Below are 20,531 nucleotides of genomic sequence, written 5' to 3'. Positions count from 1 at the left end.
TTTGTCCTGCTGGAAGTTTTATCTTCTGACTTCGATGCAAGGATGGTGCTGTGTGTCTTTGCAGGACTCTACGCAGCTCTGCGTCAAATCTGATGAAGCCTTCAGTGAGGATCTGCTCAGCACCTCTCCGCAGAGCTCTGCAGGGCTTGCCGCCTTGGATCCGGTGATGCCTTCAGTGAGGAACTGCATGGATCTGCCTTACTCTATGTCAGATCAGGTCAAACTTTCAATTAGTCAGGGAGAAGTGCACTCTGACTCCAGCCAAAAGTCCAGGACCTATAGTACAACACTTGGAGTCAGGACTCACTCTTACAGAGGTCAGCAGAGGGGACCAGGTCAAGTCCAGTCGTTCTGGTCAGCTGGTATGCAGGAAAGACCTCTGGAAGCTTGTTATATCCCTGTAGATTAAACAAGAGGTCAAACAACTAACCCCTGGAATCACTTCTGGGGTCCTGCTTTCAAAGCGTTCAGGTCCAGTCTCCCTTCAGAGCTTATAAACAGCAGGGCAGTCTTTTTTTATGAAATTCACAGGTCGGAGGTGAATTTCAGATGTAGTTGATTAAGCCAGATCATGAAGGCATCCAGAGAGTCTGTTGGACCCTTCCATAATAGGAGAATATCATCTATGTATCGTCACCACAACAATATATGGTCCTGGAAGGGATTGTTGAGAGTCAGGATGTGAGTCTTCTCAAGGATGTGAATGAAAAGAATTGCAAAGTTTTGGGTGAAGCAAGCGCCCATAAATAAGCCCTTGACTTGTAGGTAGAAGATGTCTTGATGAAGTAAATAGTTGTTTTCTAGGGCAATCCTTAGTAAGTCCATGACAAATTCCATGGGAATCAGAGTGGGTTTGGGTCTGGTTTCCAGAAGGCCCTGGATGACATTGAGAAACAACACAGTGAACTGGACATGAAGTGGCAGGTCATCGATCAACCCACACTACCAACCAGGGGTGACAATCTTCAACTTCTACTCAATAGAAGTGAATGCAAGTGGATCACCTGATGCAACTGTGTTAACCATGGGTTGAACACTATTGATGAATAGAATATGACTATACAACTGTGACCTCCAGATATGTATATCTGGGAATCATTGACCGCCACGTTGGGCCACTTGACTCTAACTTGACCTCTTCATTTAGTCTCTTTGATTCCTCTCATATGCAACCTCAGTCATGTCCAACTAGGGGTCATAGATATGGCCCCACTGTCATGTCTCCTATAATTGTTTTCTTAGATTCACTTGTAATGTTTCTATAATGTCACTATGGCCCGATATGTCGCATTGAAATTCAGTTTTCCTTTTATGTATGTGTAGACCTCTCGGATTATTTCTGTACTGTTCAAATGCTTTCTTCTGAAACTGCTCCCTCTCTCCCATCTCTTCCCCCACCCCTCTCCCTCCTTCTGGTATGCCAATCATACCCTGGATCAGCCTGACCCTTTGCCAGCTGATCACCACCATCAGGCCCTGCCCCATTGCCACATGACGTAGTCAGGCCACGCCTGCGCTGCGACATGACGAATACACACTACTGGCAGTGCGTTTCTTACGTTTATACCCTCCAGCTCAACCACAACCCTTCCGAGTGTTACAGAGCCGCTCACTACGTGATGGCCACCTGAGGATCGGGAACCCGACCCAGGATTAGCACTCTGGGAGTCCGGCCTTCACAGGCACCGGCTGCTTCTTCACCTTTCCGGTAACCCCTAATCAGCAACCCATCGCACTCCCCTCCTCCCTCCCATCCTGTCTAATACCGGCTCTGCACCCCATTTTTTTCAGCTATGGCATTCCAAGCCTGCCCTTACAAACCGTCCACCATGACCTCCACCTGTGAATAGGAGCTCTGACCCAGGTCTTTTACCTGCCTCCAGTCCCCTGGCTTCCCAACACTAGCATCAGTTAGTTCGGACCGCCCCCCTGCCACACTTCCTGGTCAACCCTCACGTTGCTTAGGCCTTGACTAGTGGGCATACATCCATTATTACAGGCCCCTTCTTTTTCAGGCTCGGCCGCCTCTGGATTCCAACTGAACCGGGCCTATTGTTTTCTTCTCCTCTCACGATGCCGATCTACATTTACTGATCAGTCCAGCCTCATCTGGGGCTCTTGACCACGAGGACTCGCCCTTGGTCCCCACGTGTTCTTCCCCGGCCTTTCTCTCCCTTCGCTGTGCTTCATCCCAGGTTAGTGCAGTTCCTGGGACCTGCTCTTGTATCTTTGCCAATTTAGTTCTACCTGACGCTCCTTCCTTTCCTTCACAGCTCCCTACCTCACGAGTGACATCCCCCACTGTAGCTCAAGCCTGGCTGAGCAGCTGCTACCCTACTTCCCCCTACACCCTTCAGATATTCCTCTACCATAGCCACACTTAACCCCTCCCTATCCCCCTCCCCCTCTCCCAGGCCTCATTTTTCCCCCTTTTACCCCCTCTTGTGTACAGCACCTTCTTTCAGTAACCTGGTCTTGATGATGATCCTCAATCACTATGATCGAAACGCCGTTGGCATACCAGCGTAACCTCCGGCACCTCTTCACTATGGTTCACTAAAAATGGTTAAACTTTTTTAAATTGTTGTTAATATTTAACTGTGAACCACAAGTCCCCTTGTATATATTTTTCACTTCTCTACTCTGGGCCCTCGCTGTTTTTTGACTTATCACCTGCGTCGTCCACCTTTGAGTGTCACGAGCACCTGCGTACACAAAGTTTTCGGGTTACTTATGCGATAATTGCTTACAGTGCTGAAACAACTGTTCCCAATTTCTCTATAACCCCTGTTTCAATTGTTTTTTTAATGCCCTGTACTTTTTCAAATATATGATGCCTCTGGAACATTTAACATCAACTTGCAATGTTTTGTGCATGCTTTATAACTAGTTTTCTCAATAATATTGATATTGTTGCTTGTCTGTACTTTCTCACCCAGATCTCAACCTGGTCTATGGGTATACTCCTGTTTTGTATACTTATACTGAGAAAAACATTTACTGGGTGCTTTCCCAGAGAGAAAAGACTATAAAATGAGACACAAGTTTTTAGGACTGGGAACAATGGGGCATATCAACAACGGCTTTATCTCTGCTTTTTTGGCTTTAAAAGCCAAAAAAGCAGAGATAAAACTAGCACCCTATCAACAACAGGGTGCTAACACGCAAATTTGCATGTTAGCACCCTTTTACTCTACGCTTCCCCTTGCATCTCTAATGAGATGCAAAGGGGGCGTTCCAGAGTAAAATAATAGGAGAAATGTCGCTAAGCGGCATTTCTCCTATTATCAAGAATGTCGCTAACCCTGTTAGAGACAAAAAAAGCAGCGCTAACCGCGGTTAACGCTGCTTTTTTACGTCTGCTAATTTTCAGACTTAGCCATGATATCCTATGGAAGGAGGATATCATGGCTAAGTTTGCCTGTCCCTATCAACAAGGTAACGTGTGGGTTTCCAGCGATAATCTCACGTTAGCCTGTTAGCGTGTAGATTTTTATCGCTATTGAGATAAGCGTTGCTAATAGCACGCTATCTCAGCGATAAAAATTCACGCTAGCCGGCGATAATTATCCTCACGCTAAGAGCGCTGAACGATAATTATCGCCGGTTGTTGTTGATATGCCCCAATGTAAGCAAAACGTTAGCTAGTAATACATTTGAGTGAAGAGCAGCTACCAATATTTGAGCTATGTCTGAATGGACAATAATTGAAGGAACAGCAAGTAAAAAGAAACAACACAAGATGATCAGAAAGTGATTGATGATCTTCCAGAATCTGCAGAAATCTTGAAGCGAGTAACAGGCTTACTGGACACCAAGCCCAAAAAAACACAGGGCCACATTGACAAGGGACACTCAAAACATCATATTAAGGTGAAATGTATAATTACATTTCAGAGTGGAGGCACTGGCATTAATGATATCACCAAAGTCAAAGCGACTGTGAAAATTCCAAGCATCATAAAACAATACAAGTGTAGCGGATATGCCATGCCCATGCAGCAAGAGAGTGGTAAGTGTGTAGTATGTAGCTGGTGGGGCATTTTAGAGCACTGGTGAGGTAGCACACTGTTATTTACAGACAGTACATTGCCCTTTGAAATAGCCACTACATTTGCATAATCATGCAGTTTTACTGGTAAAACTATATAGATTAAAACAATGATGTGTGTGTAAGAAATTGGGTTGTTGGTTGACTAAGCTGTGAGCCCTGGTCAAGGAGTAACCTCAATTCTTGTCAGGATGAGACACAAACAAACCCTAAATTAATCTGTGCTCATCCCTCTGGTAGCTTGGCAGAGAACAGTCAGGATTAAGATAGAGGCAATGTGCAAAGTATTTGTGCAACACTTCAAACACTAGCACAGTGAAAACACACCATTATAGGATCCCACACCAGTTTAGAAGTAATTTTTAATAAATAAAAAAAGACCAAGCCGATAAAAATCCAATCAGCAGAATCCAGGATATGCAGGGTTTAAATATTTTAGTGAAAATAGTGCCAAAAAGTGCAAAGTGACAACTGTGGATATCTGGTTGTGCCGGACTGGGACAAAGTTACAGATTCAGGCCGACTGTGATGCAGCTCAGGCCAACTATAGGGACCCAGTTAGGCCAGCTGAACAAATTACCTTAAATCTTGGTATGGGAAGCATGGTGAGGATCCGCGTCGAAGATGTGTCATGCAGCTTCAGCAATATGTCGGTTCCAAGATGCAGCGAGGCTGCAGTACGAAGTGCCTCGTTGTCATCGAGGATCCTGTTGATGAGGGCTTGCGATGTGAATTCCGGCCTTGAGGATGCATCGCGCAGTCAGGGCTATGCTTGGGTCTGAGGAGTTGCAAGGCAGTGATGCGGAACCCGGCGTCATCGTCGAGCCTGGTGTCAACAATGGATATACAGAAGATACGTCATGCAGTGGCAGTTCTGAAGTGGCCACTGGCTTTGAAGCCAATGTGGGTCTTTGTGACAGGCCTGATCCACGCAGCAGCGGCAATGTGTCAGATCTGCTTGGGGTTGCGTGCAGTAGAGGGAATGTGTCAGTTCCTCTGGGTCCATGGAGGCTGAAGTGTACCCTAGGCGCACTTCCAGGGGTCCAGGACTGGTGTGCCATCACTTGGCAGGGTAGACTTACAGATGGCAGAATCCAGGTTTACTGGGTTCACAGTTGTTGCATCCTTCTGTCTCTGAGTCCCAAGTCCAGAGACCAGCCAACTACCCCTTGGAGTCACTCTGGGGTCCTAGATTCAACAGATGCAGGTCCAGTCCTTCTCACCCACGCAAGATGGCAGCAAGTCAGCACAGCAGGTCAGATGCCCTTCAGAGCAGCAGTACAAAAGAGTAGCAGTCCTTCAAACAACACAGCAGTTCTTCTTCCTGGGGGAGTATCCACAGGTCCACATGAGTGCTGAAGAGGAGGCATCTGATGCACAATATTTATACATGCTGCCCTACTTCTGGAAAGTGGAAGAAGCTGCCAGAAAGTCGCTCTGAAACCCCCAGACATCTTGCCTTTCCTGTTCTCATTCCAGATTAACTATAGGGTGTATGTAGACCCTTGTGTGGAGGCATGACACAGCTTATTCAACTGTAAGCGTGGCTGTGCCCAGCTTCTCCCTAGCATCTTGCCAGTGAAGGCCCATCTAGGCACATCTAAGCTGTCTATTGTGTATGGTTGTCAAGGAGGAATACACAAAGCCCAACTGTCAACTACACCAAGCCATGTGACCAAGCACTAAATTGCTAAGGCAGGTAAACAGCAGCTTTCTAAAAGTGGCCTTTTCAAAACTGTAATTTTAAAATCTGACTTCACCATAAGTTAGGATTGTTCATTACAGTTCCAAAAACAACAAACATGAATTGGTTACCTGCTCCCATTCACAATTTACAGTTTATTAAATGCAATCAGGTAATTCCAATGTTATTCTATGGGACACTTAGGTATTCCAGTAGTGAAAAAACACATTTAAGAGTTTTTCAGTACGAAGTAAAAGTGCATGCACTAGTATTTAACTACATTGCACTCTTCCCTCTGGGCTGTCCAGGGCCAATGGCAGACCTAAGATACTTAAGTGGGTGGCACAGGCAGCATTTAATTTACAGGCCCTGGGAACATCGAGTACCACTGTCCTGGTGATTTACAAGTAAATGAAGTGCACCAACTGAAGATAAGCCAACGGTACGATGTTTTAAGGAATTAGCATATACGCTTTAGCACTGGTTAGCAATGGTAAGGTGAGCAGAGTTCTAAGGCAAAAACGAGACAAGCAAACCAAGGGGAGGAAGGCTAAAGTGTGGGGTAAGACCACCCTAAGGCTGACAGTTCTAAAAGTTTGGATATCGTGTTTCAGCAAATATCTATCATTTGCACAACTCTAAATAAAGTGTCTTGATATGTTTTGATCATACTAATATCTTTGTTTCCTGTACACTTTAAAATGACAAAAAAGTGCTTCCTTTGTGTTTTTCTAATTGTTGATATAATTTGAAATATGTGTTTATTTTATTTAGTGATGTTTAAATGTGTGTTAAAAAGAAACTGACATCCTACAGTCTTTCCATTCGTTTTGTGTACCAGAGCAGGATTGTCACCTAGATCACTTTTACAAAATCCTCTCACTTTGCAGTCAGAGAAATAAAAATACACTCCAGTTTCTACATAAGCAGGAATTTGTTAGAAGACATAGCCGGAAATGTGACCTTTGTCTTTGAATACCCAGCAAATGTGACAAGATAACTCAAAATGGCATTTTTATTGCTCATGCACCTTCTGAACTCCAGCATGATTATTTCTGGTGGTGCTGCAGCACCCGCAGCACCCCTACTTCCAGTGCTGATGTAACATGTACGTTGCTGAGGGCTTTAGGTATTGATCTTAAACTTTGACACTGAAGTTCCTTGGGATGTAAAGTGAGTGGCTAGTAGCATTGTGTGTGTCTTTTCTGTTTTGTATTGAGGACTGGGCTTCTGTTAGAGGCTATCTGTTCTTTTAGTATGAAAATGATTTGCTATTCTTGTCTTGAATCCATTGCAAGGTCCTTCATGCATGAAGTGACTGAAGGCCCACGCCGACATTAGGGACCACATAGAAGGTAGAAAACCAAATCAAGGGAATTAAATGTCTCCATTCACTGACATAGGGGACCAAATAGATGGTAGAAAACTGATCCGGTAAATCTAATTTTCCCATTTACTTGAAGATGTAGGATGTCTTAAGCATGAAATATTTTAAATAAGACACATCCCCAAGCTCCGTTTGCCATGCCATCTTTGACTTTCACACAATAAAATTGGCGTATCTCTGCTTATGATTACTCTCTGCCCTCTACTTGAGAGAAAAGATTTGTCGGAGGACCTTTTGAGTTAAACGTAGTGTTTGAAAATAAAATTAAACAAGGCAATGTGCTGAGTGTGTCTCTTAATATAATGCCCTAGCTATTGCCAACAGCACACACTGGAGGTACATTCCTTCTTTACCTGACGTGTGTGAGGGCATTTAGATCTGAGTTTCAGATCTCCCAGCGACAGAAGCACTAGCTATGTGGTCCCACCTTGGAGACCATCTGGCTGACGAGGAACTACTCCTACCTTTGATTACTATTGAGCGTATGTCTAGGAGGAGCATTGGTGTAGGACCTCTATACATATTCAGCTCCTAATTCCCTATTGTGATTTGAATGTTAAATTCCTTCACCCATTTTTAGGTCTGTCAGTAGCCAAAACCTTTTGATTTGACTAAAATATGTATAATATTTTTACACATAGGGACTTGCAGCCACCTTTCTTCATCAATTTGCCTGTTGTTGTGTCATTTCTGCTTCTTTCTTTTTCATTCTTTCATTCCTGTTTTTTTTGTTTTTTTCTTTTTTCCTTTCTTTCTTTCCCTTTTCTTGCCTTCTCTCTAACTTTCCTTTTTTGTTATATACTTATTTCCTTCTTTCTTTCATGTTCTTCCCTTCTTTCTCTTGCCTGCTTGTATTGTTGCCTTTATTCATTCCATCTTTCATTATTGCCTACTTGTATTCATTCTTTCCTTCTTTCTTTGTCTTTTCTTCTATTGTGTCCTTCCTTCTCTCTTTCTTCTCTTTTCTTCTCTTTCTCTTTCTTCTGCCATTTCCTTCATTCTTTCTCCACTTCTTTCCTTCTCTCTTTCTTTTGTTTCCTCTTACCTTCTTTCCTTTTTTCTTTCTTTTCATCTCTTTCCTTCTTTATTTGCTCTATTTCTTACTTTGTGTCTATCCTTTATTTCTCTCTTCATTTGTTTTCTCTTTCTGTGCCTTTCCTTTTCTTCTTTGATTCTTTCTTTCTCTTTTTTTCTTCCCTTTCTTTTTTATCTATCTCTACCCGTCTTTCTTTTCTCTCTCTCTCTTTAATTCTCTTTCTTTTCTTTCTTGCTTTCTATCTTTCTTTTTCTCTTATTTCTCTTTCTTTCCTTTTTCAATTCCTTCTCCTTTCTTCTTTCTTACCTTCTTTCTTTCCTGTTCTCCACCTTTCTTACTTTCCTTCCTCCCTCCCTTCTTTCTTTTCTTTGTCTTTCCTTCTCTCTTTTCCTCACTCTCTCCTTCGTTTTTCTTCCTTTTTTCTTTTTTCCTTATCTCTTTCTTTCCTTTTCTCTCTTTCCTTCTCTCTTTTATTGCTTCATTCTTTCTCCATCCTTCTTTCCTTCTCTATTCTTTTGTGCCTTTTTTTCTTCCCTTCTTTCTTACCTGTCTTCTTTTCTTTCTTTCATTGTTTCTGTCCTAAAATCACGAGGCTTGCAGCCAATACCATTGACAGTTTTAAGTCTGTGGTAGGCAGGACATTCTGATTTTTACTAAAATTATGGGTATATCATAGTTACCTATAGGAGTTTCAACTAGACTGCATTTAATGGATGTGGTCTGTGACTGGCATCATTCGTATTTTTATTCCACGCACTCCAGCATACATAAAGGGGCAATGTATCAGTCCACTTAAGCCATTTGCTGATTCACTACAAGTTACTGTATGCCATCATTTCCCAAGGACCACATCCACACACAATGTAGTTTCCTTCAGTTTCAGAGAGAAATATAGTAATTTGTGTTTTTCTGAGACCAAAAAACTTCCTTGCTTGTAGCAAATGATTTTCTTTTAAACTGATGAGGGCCCAGAATATTCCCAAACAGTAAATGTTTGCAAAAACCACAACAAAGTAATACATTGCCAGAAGGTTGGAGGCTAATACCAGACCTATTAGCTTTGACAATGCTTGTTTATTGTTAGTGTGATTTTTTTTTTATTGAATAGCCCATAGAACCCTCATTCCATGGTGAAAGTGTCAGAAATGATATATCTGAAGTTGACAACATTGTATTGGTTGCAAATGGTGCATGAGTTCACTCAGAGAATCGTTGTATTTTTCCTTTGAGATGGTTTGAAGTAGCTTTAATGATGATGTATGTCTCAGGCAAAGTAGCAGCAACAGCACTATACACTTGCAAGGAAATGATTTTCTTTTGTGAAGCACTAGGTGACGGCATATATTTACAAACATTCATATAGGTGCATTTCTTGATTTTGGCAATGTGAATACGAAACTCAGGTAAATTCACGTGATCTTGCAGTCTCGCACTGCACTCATGGGAATTGCGACCAGGTATTAATTCGAATGAATGGTGTCTTCCACAAGCCATACACAAAAGTGCCATCTTGCTGCAACTTTGTTTTTGACCTTTGTCACTTCTCTTCATATCCATGTAGTTCAGAAGTCTGCTGTCCTCCATGTCAGTGACTTTTCATTGTGCTGCAGTTTCTTAACCCTTTCCATCAGCATCCCTGTAAGACAGTTTTTTGCCCCAGTGCTTAATTTGTAAAATATGAAGTCCAGGTGCTCAAATGTTTGTTGGAGGCCACACCCACTTTCCCCAGCTCCACCCACTTCCTCCACTAGCTCCACCCACTTCCTCTATTGGCTCCACCCACATCCTCAACTGGCCCTGCTTAAGTCAGATGTAATACACCGAGGGTCCAGGTGATCAAGCTCACTTTATTGTCAAAGCAGAACTCTTTAACAGTGCAGGTGCACCGGCATGGGCACAAGTTCAGTTTACACCAATCATAAAATGCAGAAGGGGGGTCAGATGAAACTGGGGCTGGCTCACGCTCAATTTATAGTCAATGTAAATCTGTGGAGAGGGTGCAACAGTCTGAGCATTTAATTATCACTGCCTGCCCCTATTTTTCCATTGCATCTGCTGTTGGGTTTGGGTGGGTGATTAATCCTGCGTTCGCTTCATCCCCGTTTTCGAGATGTGTGTTGCAGGACAGGTCCACTGACTAACCCCCACAGGAGAGAAGACCAGCCCATGTGCACGTTGGCCTATATAGAACATCTACTCAAGCGAGTTAAGCACAATATAGGTACACCTTTCTCAGACCTCATCACCGACTCATTTTGCTTATGTTTAATGGTACTAGTCCATAAAAACTCTTCATAAGAGCACTAGCTGAGCTGGTCCGGCCCAGCCCTGGGTAAAACCCACAATCAAATCTCAGGTGCAGAAAGACTGTTTGCCCCATTCTGGGGTGGAGTCTCAGCCGATACCTGGGCGGGACACCCCAAACCCTACTCTTTTTTTATTATTTGGTGTCTGGCAGGGTTTCGTACCCTCTGTCCCCCAGACTGGGAGTCTGTCCTATCTTTTTATGTGTAGAGTTCTCCGTCCCAACGGTGGATTCTCCTCATTCGTAAGCATAGTATTAACGCCTAGTTTGTGAATGCCAAAAAAAAGTAAACTTACACAGAAGTGTAAGTTTACCGCTGTGAATCAGGCCTCCTGTGCCTAATCTCTATCCCACCCCCATCAATCATACGATGCGTTGGTTAAATATTCAGCAAGGCATTTTGTAGATAAACACTGAACAGTCGGTCTCTTCCTCTTCTATAGCTACCGTGAGGTGCCTTCTCCATACAGCTTCTACATGTCTCTTTCCTTAATCATCCCTCTACAGGTCAGAAAATCCAGCAGGTAGCGGTGAAAGTGTGCTGCATGCTAATGACTTAAAAACGATCATTTTGCATTTCTACAGGTATTTACCTTAAACAGGAGGTAATCAACTGCTAACATCTCAGCCCACACACTAAAACTGTAGTAGCTAGGTAACAGACATACACAGATGTACATCAGGCAGTTGATCAAGAAATAAACAGAAAGACTGACAAATAGATCGAGATATAAAGACAGAAATAAAATAGATTGATTAACAGATATATAAGAGAATATTTATGTGTCATGTTTTAAACTAGCACTCTATTTTTCATTCTTTGACAGTCAGTCTTCATTAGTATTCACTGATGTTTTTTACTTAGACTAGATTGTTCCAGGGATAAATAAACCCTTTTAAGAGCAGTGAAACCTATTTACCCACTGCGTTTCGGAGAACATAAAAAATGGCAATCGGAGTCACCAGTATCACAAATCAGACTAACTATACAATACTGTATCCCTCCTGGAGGTAATCATCCTGAAACAAGTTATTAGAAGAAGCCTGTGAACTTCCCATGAAGGCTGAGTTATGGTATATTGCCAAAGTTTCTGATTGAAGTGTTTTAGTACATTCCAGTTTTTCAGTCTGTTTTAAAAGGGTATTTCAATTAATATTTGCCCCCATCTCTATATGTCACCCTACACTGATCCTTATCGCATTGCTTTCCTTTCCAGCTTTCGCTCCTGACCAGGCGGCCCCCTCGCCTAGAGGAGGGGCGCCCTTAGTCGCGCCATGAAACCGAGCTGCAGTTTGACGGGATGGTTCTGGTGGTCAGATTTCGTGATGACGTGTGTTATGCGGTTGGAAACCGAAACTAATTTCCTTGGGGTATATAAGGCGGCATCCCTGGAGTCTCCTCCTCTTTGTCTCTTTGGACCCAGGGAAGCCGCAAGAACGTCGGAAACGAGGCGAGGCGGGTTCAAGGCGGCCTGGCGTAGTGTGGTTAAACATCGAGCTACTAGCTCAGATAAGTATTGTTGTGGTGATCAGGACCCTAGTTCACGGGTTCGATTTTTCGGGAAACGATTGGATTGGGTTTAATTGTCGTTTGTAATTGACTTCTTTTGGTCTCTTTGCAATTTTCATTTGGATTGTCCGGTGATGGAGCATCGTGGTCGGTCGTTTAGCAGCGCTTTAGTCTGCGTGGTAAATGCTCTGCGCAAGTTGAAAAATGTGTTTTTGTTGTGTATCATGCACTACATTTATGAAGAGCGTTGCTTGGCCCACTGCTCTCGAGCTGATATCGCGCGGAAACGAGAAGCGTCTTTTCCGGTGGCCCCGAGCTCTCTGGCGTTGTTCGTCATCTGAAGCAGCGAGGCGTGTAGCACGGTGGGTCTAGGGAGGCCTGGCGGAGCTTTGCTAGGAGCTGTTAGCTCACCGCGGTGAGCGTTAGTCTTGGTGTACTAGTCTCTGCAGTGGTGGGGGGGTTCAATCCTCTTGTTTAAAAAAATAAATAAATAAATAAAAATAAATAAACAAAATAAATAAATAAAACAATAAATAAAGAAATGAATAATAGATAAGTTACGTTATACGGTGCTATGTAAAGCGCTCCAATAACTTCCATACGTTTGGTAGAGGGTGCATCAGTGGGGTACAATTTTCTCCTTTGCTAAAGCTTTCAGCGCTAGGTATCGCGGGTGGGCGTTGGGCTCGGGCGAACGCCTCAGTGTGCCCGTCCCGTAACAGCTTTCGGGGGAAGGTCTTGGGCTCGGCGATGCTGGGGGCTGTTGCGGTAAGTGTTAGGTTGGCAAGTGCTAGGATCCGGGTCGCGAGGGGCCGCGGCGGTCATTGGGATCGCTGGCATGGCCGGCGGTTACCCGATGGCGGCATTTTGCCCACGGGGGCGGGGCTTACGATCCTCGGTAAGGCGAGCAGTGCATGTCCGAAGCTGAGCACCGTGGGAGTGCCTGAGGGCATGGTGTGCATAGGCTGAAGGACGGGCATGATTGGAGAAGTGGAGCATCATTATTACTGTAATACTATCCGCATGAGAGTGAAAGTGACATACTCCTTTATGCGTGTTCGTGTGGAGGGGTAACATTTGCATAGGGCTGCATCAGTCGCTTGCCTGTTTAATTCGGAATGGTGATGGGATTAACGGCGCCATAAATCATGAACAGAAAAGGGAACCCAGCATGCGAACCCCTCCGCTATCTCTTCAGGCAACATATTGGAAGTGGTCTGCCCGGGGAAACGAATTCAGGAAACCTCATTAAAGAAGGGGTTCGTCGGCTTCGCTGCCGCCTCTGGTGCAGGAAACCAGGGTTCGACCCGCGAGGTCGTGTCTGCAGTCCACATCCTGTGATTCTGGGCAAATCACTTAATCTTCCCGTGCCTGACGGTTTTATGTAAATACGGTGCTATGTAAAGCGCTCTATTACCTTCGGGTCGAGTTCGCGCTATATAAATGTGCAAAAAAAAAGGGTGCATTATGCACGCCGTTCTGGTCTTGCGATCGGAGAACTGTCTCGTCTGGATACGCAGTGCAGCATGGCCGGTCGTCATGCGGGGGCCGCTTTTGGCATTACGGCAGTCCGCCACCAGGGTTCGGTATTTGGCCCGATTGACGGGGCTTGGCCTGCATCAGTAGGCTTGGGAAATTACATTGGTGGGAGCCTTTATGAGGAGTTTGGCGCACCACTAGGGGGAACTGGTTCAAAAAAAAAAAAGGCAGTGGTTTAGACCGGCGGCTGGATACAGGTGTCCAGAAGTGACATGCGGCACTTTGGGGTGCCTATAGTGCAGTGGTTCGATCGGCAGCTCCGGAGGCTGCACTGAGAGTTCGAAGCTGGCCATATTTAATGGGAAGAAACGCAATGCATAAAGCAGATAATTTTCTGGTATTCTTAGGTATCTCATTTTATCGCTTGGGCTTTCATGTGTTTTTAATTGGGTATATAACTCGGCCTGGTTATAAAGGGACCGATGGTGCAGCGGTTCAGATCGGCGGCTCTGGCGGCTGCACTGAGGGGTTTTCATTCTCGCCATATTTAAGTGGGAGAAATGCAATGCATCAAATTAATATGTTCTGTCATATTATGTATATTATTTTACGGTTTTGGCTGTCATGTGTTTTCACTGGGGGTATAACGAGGCATAGTTATGAAGGACGGAGTAGGTAATTGCACTCTCTTTTCTGCACGAGTGCGCCTTGATCGTTACAATAAATTAGATAAAGCAAGCGCTACCATCTCTGCTAGGCAGGGCTTCAGTTCAGGTGAATTGAAGGACTTCTTGGGGCATTGTGGCGGCTTTCAGTGGAGAGGCAAGGGAGGCCATCGGGAAACGGGGCCCAGGCAGTAGCGTCTTAGTGTAGCAGGCGCAGGAGTACCGGGTTATGGCTTTGCGCCATATCACCCTCGACCGGGCAATAGCTTAATGGCTCCATAACCAGCAATATAATTTATTTATGTCAATGTCCCACACCTAGGGAGGGCTATAATGTCACTCGGGTCTTTACTTGATTCCTTATAAATGAGGAATAGGTGGTGTTACAGATAGTCTTGCTGACTTTGGACAGACCTAATGCAGGCAGAAGGATACACAATCGTCTCGGCAGGCATAGAAGACTGGGCCTCAGTCAGAAAGTATTTGACGAGCAAATAACTGTCAATGTTCCATAGCCTCAATTTATAATAGGTGGCGTTACATCCAGTCCGGCTGAGTTAAATAGTGGGGATATATATAAAAAAAAAAAATTAAAAAAAGAGGTACGGCAAGTATTGGCGCGAGATCTGCACGTCATGTATGAAGCGTACTGTATATATTGTATTCGGGCAGTCATAAGGGCAAGCCTCCTCAGTCGCGGGGAAAGGAATGCATCTAAGTTTTGTGTATGAAAGATGGAAGCACACCAAACATTGACGACTGTATTTATTTATTTTCTTCCCTGATATGGTCGTGGGAGGCACATCACGTGGACATGGCAGCAACATGTTTTCAAAAAGCGACTAGCAGCAACTTCTGGAGGGTCGGCATATCGGTTCCAGCATCCAAGGGAAGGATTCCGTGTCCCCGGTGGTAACTGGTTTGTATGCTAAATGCAAATGGGCTCAAGGTACATATAGCCAGCTCGCTGTGGTAAGCTTCCAGCTTTTAAACAGGTGATTCCCAAACAGCGCTACATTAGGGAAGGGGCGGCAGCAGCACAGGCAATATAATCTCCTAGGATGGTTTCAGGCCAATGAGGGCGCTACTCAGTGAAAAGGGAGCAGATTTTACCTATCGGCGAAAGCTACCAGCTTTCGAGCCTGTGACTTACAAATAAATATATCATGAGTAATGTAAATGGTGATCTTGTATAATGCAACAAGTTGGCACTCTATATGAACGTACGTATCACTTAAAAATTACATCACAACCAGGTGCGGTTTCTCTCCCCTAGTTGTAAAGGACAGTAAGGGTCAGTAGTGGGGTATGTGGTGGTCTCACTAGCTTATTGTAGAGCAGGAAGGAGTCTTTGCAGCAGTTCGTCACCTGCAGCTACGCTTATCTTAGGCCAGGGGCCTAGATTGCTCAGCTTACTATCATTATTTTGCATGTTCCCCAGCCGTGCATCACGAGCAGGAAGGAGTCTTTGCAGCAGCTCGTCACCTGCAGCTACACTTATCTTAGGCCAGGGGCCTAGATGGCTCAGCGTAATATCATTATTTGGCATGTTCCCCAGCCGGATATCACAAGGTATTTTACTATTACATCTGCGGAAGTTTTGTTCATCTTAACTCTATCTCCTGGGTTACACTGGGGCTCCCGGTAACACCCTGGGGGCGTGACAAGAGATAAACCGGGACCGCACCATATCACCAGTGCACTTGGGATTAGTATATCGGTATCCTATCGTGGCCATGTTATGGGGACTGCAGTGGACATATACTGGTTATATTGCAACCTGTATTCATAGCCAGGGACTGCCATGGAAAATTGGTGGCGAGTAACTATATATCAGCAACTATCCGTTTAGATATTTGATTGGCTCATTCACATTCTTAATTAGCAATGGGTATGCTGTTAAGCCAAGGGCTGAGTTAGTGCGCCAAGCAGTGGCTATTCTTGCAACCCTGGGATAACGGTTGTTTGAATTTCAACAATTCTCGTATTTTCCTAATTTTTCTGCTATCCGTTTAGATAATTGATTGGCTCATTCACATTCTTAATTAGCAATGGGTCTGCTGTTAAGCCAAGGGCGGAGTTAGTGCTCCGAGCAGTGGCTATTCTTGCAACCCTGGGATAAGGGTTGTTTGAATTTCAACAATTCTCGTATATTCCTAATTTTTCTGTTGGGGCTTTTGGCGTGCTTTACTGGGTTCACGGAGCTGTGCAGGTGGGGTGGCTAGAACGCCTGCTACCAATAACGGCATACCGGATGCTTCATTGCATATGTCATATGTTTATGGCGCTCTAGTTAGGTGGCTTGTCTTACAGCTAAAAGTAAAGCGGAGTGCACCCCCAGGAGCGTGGCGCACTGTCGGTGCAAGGTGTGAGAGTACCTTAATACAATGGATAGGAGTACCTTAATATATTCCATATGCTCGGCTCCAGGAATAAGAGTAGGTTCATGGTATAGTATCACTCTTTACCCTTTGCAAAAGCATAGCAATACTCAACAGCGGGGGGATTGTGCGGCTTGCTGCCAGGATAATAGAGGCTGTCTATACATATCTCGCTTCATTTCCAGTGCACCCGTCTTGCTATTTCGGTGCTGTTAACATGCACGTGCTCAGTTTTCGGAGTACTTGGTTTACTAGCAAGTTAGCATTCCTGATAAATGGAGCCAATAAGAACGCAGTGGGAAGTGGAGCCCCTATGGTCTATTACGAAGGTCGTGGTCGTTGGCTGGGAAGCAGGTCACACTCAAGAGTAGGTAGGGGGGTGCGGTACACTTTCACCTCCGGTACAAGCTGGCCAGGTGTGGGGGGTTACACCTGGGATGGGTATCCTAGTGGCGGTAATTACATAAAAAAAAAAAAAAAAAAGGGATGGCAGGTGCCCAGATTTCTGCTGCTAAGAAGCGCACTATAACATATAAGTGCCGGTCGCCCATTGATAACTTAAGTGGTCAGCACGGGCTTCCACTGGCTCAGAGTAAACACTGCCCAGTGGGCCGATGTGGTGTGCGGTGCTCCCCCGTCCCCCCCCCTCCCCACCGAAGTTATGTATCTGTTTGCTGGGGCACGCGGGGGCCTGTCGGCGCAATGGGACGACCAGCGGGATGTTTATCTGTTGCTGTAGTGCGTTGGGGCCTGCCGGCGCAACGTGTGCAGCTAAGGGTTATCTGTTGGCTGTAGCGCATTGGGGCCTGCCGGCGCAATGGGCATAGCTGGGCGTTCAAGTGTATGGGCTACTTGACGCAATGCCGACTGGTAATGCCAATGTTAATTTCTTACCGGACATGCAGTGAAGTTTTCACGAGCATTTTCAAGTGCATTCCCTTCAAAGGCAACAATATTGTGGTCGGAAGTGATTATACGAATGGGCTGGTGGGGTTCCGGTAATGGCATGAACGAATCGGTGAAAAGTTGAACCATTGCATAAAAGCATTTTAGTAAAGCCCTTCATGGGTACTATTAGACACGAATTGCTATATCCCGGAATGAAGGATTTGTTCCAGGAGGATGGGGTGCATCTGTCTGCCTAGGGGATGGCGATCTTTGTCCACACTGTGCTGGGGGCTATTCCTGAGCACAGCCAGCGCCAGGTAGAGGGGGGAGGGCGAGTGCGCCAGGGACCTTCTCGCCCTGTGGCGCAGCGCTGGCAGTTAACGCCAAAGGGGGCATGCCCAGCAATGGTGGTTCAGCGACTGGATGAATCCCAAGAGGGGGTACGATGGAACTGTGCAGTGGATAGGCGGGGAGGGGACTGACCTGCTGGTGGACCTGTCTCTACTGCCTTATCCCGCAACGTATGGATTGTGTGGACTTTTTGGGAGGTGGCCTGTGTTCAGGTACCTCGGTGGGCCGGTGCGCTATGCGGTGCCCAGAATTTCAAGCAATTCAATGTTTGCTGTAGCGCGTTGGGGCCTGCCGGCACAATGTGCGCAGCTGAGTGGGTCGGCCGAGTCGGCCAACAAATTTAAGTACAAGTGTACTGCGAAGCTGAAATCAATTATAATGCTATGCCTAATGACTTACTGCCTTTGACATGTGGATGTCGCAAAAATCTGTTGATATATTCCAAGTAGTACTTTACTCCCCTAGTGGGTGTGTAGATTTATATGATTTGATGTGAATAAAAATCTACGCCTTGGACAACATAACCGATGTTTGGATATTCTTGGGCCCAGTGGGCGATGAGGGGTGTCAGAAGTGAAGGGGAGTGAGTGTTTTGTTGTGCGCGTACTATGACCAGGCGGCCCCCTCGCCTAGAGGAGGGGCGCCCTTAGTCGCGCCATGAAACCGAGCTGCAGTTTGAGGGGATGGTTCTGGTGGTCAGATTTCGTGATGACGTGTGTTATGCGGTTGGAAACCGAAACTAATTTCCTTGGGGTATATAAGGCGGCATCCCTGGAGTCTCCTCCTCTTTGTCTCTTTGGACCCAGGGAAGCCGCAAGAACGTCGGAAACCACCCACCCACCCGGCAGAAGAGAAGGGCGGAGAGCTGGCAGTTAACGCCAAAGGGGGCATGCCCAGCAATGGTGGTTCAGCGACTGGATGAATCCCAAGAGGGGGTACGATGGAACTGTGCAGTGGATAGGCGGGGAGGGGACTGACCTGCTGGTGGACCTGTCTCTACTGCCTTATCCCGCAACGTATGGATTGTGTGGACTCTTTGGGAAGCGGCCTGTGTTCAGGTACCTCGGTGGGCCAGTGCGCTATGCGGTGCCCAGTATTTCAAGCAATTCAATGTTTGCTGTAGCGCGTTGGGGCCTGCCGGCACAATGTGCGCAGCTGAGTGGGTCGGCCAACAAATTTAAGTACATGTGTATGGCGAAGCAAAATCAATTATAATGTTATGACTAATTTCCTTTCTGCCTTTGACATGTGACAATGTTTGCTGTAGCGCATTGGTGCCTGCCGGCGCAATGTGCTCAGCTGAGTGGGTCGGCCGAGTCGGCCAACAAATTTAAGTACAAGTGTACTGCGAAGCTGAAATCAATTATAATGCTATGCCTAATGACTTACTGCCTTTGGCATGTGGATGTCGCAAAAATCTGTTGATATATTCCAAGTAGTACTTTACTCCCCCAGTGGGTGTGTAGATTTATATGATTTGATGTGAATAAAAATCTACGCCTTGGACAACATAACCGATGTTTGGATATTCTTGGGCCCAGTGGGCGATGAGGGGTGCCAGAAGTGAAGGGGAGTGAGTGTTTCGTTGTGCGCGTACTATTTCCCTATCGCCCTCCCTCCCCTCCCACTTACTAATCACATCTGTGTATGTTATTCTCTTCTCTTCTTTCTCATCTCTATCTACTTCTCTCAAACACATTCCCTCCGGCCTTCACTATCACTGCCTTCCATGTCAACAAAAGATACCCTGTCCTTACCTTGACCTTGCTTTTGTCCCTGGTAAACTCGATTCCAGTCTCTTCCTACTATTACCATTAGATCTATCCTTCTCCCTTGCATGTATCCGTCCTTTGACTCTCAATCATTACCCCCTCACACACTACTTTATGATTGGGACGAGGAGAGCCGTATGAGGGTGCAATGCTACATGGTGGGATGTTATCAAGCGGCAAAATGATAGGGCAGTTATACATTTCTGTCAAGCATACATTACATTTTAAAGTACTGAAAATGAAACAAACAACAATAAAATGAAAGAAAATGAATAATGCATAAATATATATACATGACCTGAAAATTGCAGGCTGAACATTTTGCGCCTGCTAATCACCACTAGCCCGTAGTTATTTAGCATACGTGTAAATTGCATCCAATTTCGAGTTGCACCTCCCTGAAATTATAATTATGTGCAATTTACACATGGGAGTGCACAAACCTCACTTTACACCTGTGATTTGTGGCACGTTTATCATTCACAAACTGCGGAGCTAACCTATTGCATTCGGCTCAAATTGTACTTTGTTTTTAATACTGTTTTAGGCAAGATTACCTCCCAATCTGTCACCAATGCAGGATGTATTTGAGCACAAAAACTGATTTGCAATGTGTGGGAGAAACCTTTCTTTTTAAAATGACATAGGACACAGTGGTGTTTAACAAATACTGTCAGAAGGAGTCCACAAGTTTAAAGCTCTCTGTTGACATCTGCGAATGTTCAGGTCATGAGTATGGATTTTACAAGTACTTCTATGTAGGTAATTTGGTGATGGAAGAACACCTTCTTGAGAGTACACATTCTGTGTAACGGAATTCTGCCCTATATTAAGATTATTTTCAAAGAACGAGAGCTACGGAAACCCAGCACAGTCAGTGTGTCATGTATGCCCCCAGACATTTCACATGTTAGTGGCATCCTTGATTTTAAACTGCACCAACCAAACCCTAGGTGTCTCGTTATTTTCTGGTGAGCCCTTGGCTATCAAGTATTTTTGTCTCGTGATCTACTTGGAGTCGA

This window comes from Triturus cristatus, chromosome 2_2 (genome assembly GCF_964204655.1).
Source record: "Triturus cristatus chromosome 2_2, aTriCri1.1, whole genome shotgun sequence".
Taxonomy (NCBI): Eukaryota; Metazoa; Chordata; class Amphibia; order Caudata; family Salamandridae; genus Triturus; species Triturus cristatus.
Note: the sequence above shows the minus strand (reverse complement) of the source record.